Source organism: Manacus vitellinus, unplaced genomic scaffold, assembly GCF_001715985.3.
Source record: "Manacus vitellinus isolate BGI_N305 unplaced genomic scaffold, ASM171598v3 scaffold_6_pilon, whole genome shotgun sequence".
Taxonomy (NCBI): Eukaryota; Metazoa; Chordata; class Aves; order Passeriformes; family Pipridae; genus Manacus; species Manacus vitellinus.
This window is the reverse complement of record NW_021940750.1, coordinates 26,362,090-26,366,036: the sequence shown is the minus strand read 5'-3', so window position 1 is coordinate 26,366,036 and position 3,947 is coordinate 26,362,090.

Genomic DNA, 3,947 nt, shown 5'->3' with positions numbered 1-3,947 from the left:
CCAGCGCTAGATTTCCCGCCTCCTCGTGCCGCTGCAGCTAGCAACTGCTTGGCTCGTGAGTCAGTGCTGGCAGGAAGAAGCTGTTCCCCAGTCAGTGACCTCTTTAGAGCTGTGTTTCTATATCAAAAAGCAGCAGAAAGTCAAAAGCCTCTTTTCTCATTCCTTTTCCACAACACAGGGTGCCAGAGGTGCAAAACGTGGCAGTACAAACTTGCTTATTGTGCCCTGCCCCTGGCGGTGTGAGGAGCGTCTCTTGGACCGCTGCTCCAAGTGACAGCTTGAGTGGCAGCTGGGGGAGGATGTGCTCGGCGGAGTGATGACTGAGCGCCGAAATATCTTGCTGAAACGCTGCAAAATCTTTCAACACAAAGAGATGCTTCTGCAAAATTAGCCCCGAACCGCGAAGCTGCGCCGATGTATACGAGGTTCGTGTGCATCCCTCTGGGACTTGTGGTCCCCTTGGGCCTGGCCAGAACCTGCTCCAGCCCGGTTCCATAGGGAGCTGCAGAGGTACCATAAACGCTTGTATGGGGTTTTTTTTAGATAAAGCATTGATAAAGCAAACAAATAAAGCCACCTCTGTGCCACTAAGAAGCTTACAGGACTGCTTTAAAAACGATGGGGTTTTTAAACCAGCAAGAACTTCCTGGCGCATCTGTGAAGTTTGATATAGTAACCGTCTAAAGGTAGAAGTAGGTTACAGACACTCATTATCTAAATTCTTCAGTATTTCTGCTGCTGGAGTGTTTTCATTGCTCTTTTTCAAAGTCCCATTCTTGAAGAGTGAGTCAGCAAGAAGCCTGTGAATGTGTCAGGGAGCAGTGTTTTAAATAAGGTTTCACTGCTAAGCAATCATTAAAGAGTATGTTTATATATGAAAAAATTGCAAACTTGCACATGAACATTACAGCTCGATTTCTTGACTCTCGTGAAAGTTCTCTTCCTAAATACAGTTTTCAGGATAATGTTCCTGATGCTCTAGTGGAGGGATTTTGAGTCCTTGGTAATATATTTTCCTTATTCCATTTGCTTACTAGGAAGTAGAACTGTTTTTATTTTTAAATTATTGTGATTTCCTTTTCGCAGCCTTACCTAGTACAAACTGTTTTCCTGCTGGCATGAACACTTCTTACTGTCTTTTTTCCAAAGAACTCTCTAAAAATACTAAACACAATCTAGCCTCTTCTTCTTGTAATCCTAGCCAAGTGGAACAAGTGCAATGAACCCTTTATGGGAAAATTATATGCCTGTGTAATTATAACATTAATGAGTGCGAGTTTGCTAAAGTGAAACACAAAAGTGAGATTGCAAAGATCATTTCGTTTCTTACCTGGTGATTTAAAGTGTGATAACAGTTTTGAAAAAAATTATGTTTGAAAACCTTAAATCTAAAACAGCTTGAGATCTTAACAAATGGAAAGGAAATTGGTATAAAGCACTGGTAAAGGGGTAAAGGCATCACCTTGCTCTGGACTATTCTCCAGAATTCTCCAGAGTATTCTCCAGAACAACCTTATATGACTCATAAAACAAATTTGTTGTATTAATTTACTATAATGACTGTACACATAATAGAACTACATTAATTTCAGAGAACCTGAAAAAAGCTTTTAGAAGTGACATCATCATTCAATGGGAAATAAATATATCAATTTCAGGGTTCACAAGAAAATCATTGTTACTCCAGACAGTCTCCCGTAAAGCAGCCTGTTAAAAAGATAACCTCAAGAGCTCTGGTGTGTTCAGGGGAGCAATAATATTCTAAGAATTAGCTTACTTTGACCAAAAGTTCTAGAATGAATCAATGGAAATAAATACCAATTACATGTTTATTAGAAAGAGTGACACTAATCAAGTTACGGTACTTTCCACAGCTCAGAGTGATGATGCTACATTTTATTTTTTTATGTGTAGGCCATGTCCAAAGCCATCAGAGAGTATGTCAAAGGCAATGTGGAACAGAGTTCGTTACAGTTCTAAATATATCACATTCAAAACATTCTGACTGAAAACATGCCCCATCCATTTAAAGCAACCATTTTAAAAGCAGTGTATTTACAGATATGTCATTACACCAACATCTGGTAAATGTATGCAGGTCTGCCATCTTATGGAGCCTGAATGGTACTGCCAAATAACAGAATGTGGAACTATGTGTTCATATTAGATGAATAATTTGAATTTCTCCTTTACAGGCAATGTGTGTTTTCTTTTAAAACTCACAGCATTTGAATGCATTGTTTCTGTTCGATTTGTGTATTTGTTGCATTTATGTGTGCATGCAGGTGTATGCATGTAAACACACAGTCAAATAAAGGCATTGCATTGCAAGTTCAAGCATATAAAAGCTGGGAACCATTAAAGTTGAAGTTGGTTGTTTACATTATATGGCTGCCTTGAGCAACATCATCATGCCCTAGTTTTTGGGGGGACCACTGTCTGATCTGTCTGATTCAGCATTCAGGTTAGATGGTACTGTTAGTGAGTAGCTGTTCAGAATTTTGCTTTAGTCTCTTTGTTTGGAGTGTGACTGTGCTGTATTTGCTGTAAGCTAGTCAAGCCCTATTCTAAAGACAAAATTGTTAATTCCTCTAAGGACTTTTCTGTAGCTGTTATTATTAGAGTATGATTATGAGCAATTTTGAATTAAGTTTGTACAGGCCAAGGCAGACAATTATCATGGAAATTTTCAACCCAAGTGATTAAAGTTTGGCGAAGCTATTAAAGTTGCTAAAATGATACTCTTTTGTTTGTTTTTATTTTCTATTTTTATAAAAGCTCATGTCAGATAAACTTGATAAGTGACTTTTGGGTCAGCCAAGAACAAATGCACAAGAACAAATGCACAAGAACAAATGCACAAGAACACAAGAGTGTTATAATTAGTACATCAAGTATTATTTTACATTATTTTCTCTTTAGCTGGTGCAAATTTATTTTTAGGTGAAAAGGATTCCTCAGGAAGACCTTATTACTTTGCATTTGAAAAGTTTGAGGTGAGTTAGGAAAGTAATTAATCTAAATGGCTGTGATACCGTTAGATGTTGTAGTGGAACACTTAAGATAAGCAAATTGTCCAGCATTCAGTGAAGTTTTGCAGAGTTTTACCAGCTGCTGGAAAATCTAGTAGTGCCTGGAATCTAAACACCTAGCACAATGTCTGATTCTACCAAGTTTTACCTGTACTGGAAAATACTCCACATTATACTTTCTTAATTTAGTACCCTTTGCAAATATTCACATCTACCCTGATATTCTTGCTGGGAAAAGTAGCTGAGCAAAAACTGCCATTTAGGTTGCTATCAACTGAATTTGATGAGGTGAAGTACTACTTACCACCACAATAAAAGTCATAGCATAATTGGTTTTTACTCCTTGAATCACTTCAGTATTGTCATATACCAATTTTTATTTGTCTTTCATCTAAAGATTTTTCAGTTTCAGACAGATGTTGGGCAACCTTGGCATTTTGTTTGAGAAAGTCATCTTGTGTCTCAAAGGTCAGGCCATGTGTGACTGCATCTTAAACAGTACAAAATAAGACATCTTTTTTCAGTCAACAAGAAGTTAGCCTGTATTTGGTCATTTGGTCAAAAAATGTATATCAAATGACAGCAGCAAATATTTCCAGGTCCAGAATTTACATTATCTTCAAAGTGGATAGTTTTGAAGGTGGATGCAAACACACATTCAAACTCATTGCCATATACATGTCTCATAGCATAGAATCATAGAATCATAGAATCATCTGGGTTGGGAGGGACCTCTGAGATCATCAAGTCCAACCCTTGATCCACTACCGCTGCGGTTGCTAGACCATGGCACTGAGTGCCACAATCCAGTCTCATCTTAAAAACCTCCAGGGACGGAGAATCCACCACTTCCCTGGGCAGCCCATTCCAATGTCTGATTACCCTCTCTGTAAAGAAATTCTTTCTAATGTCTAA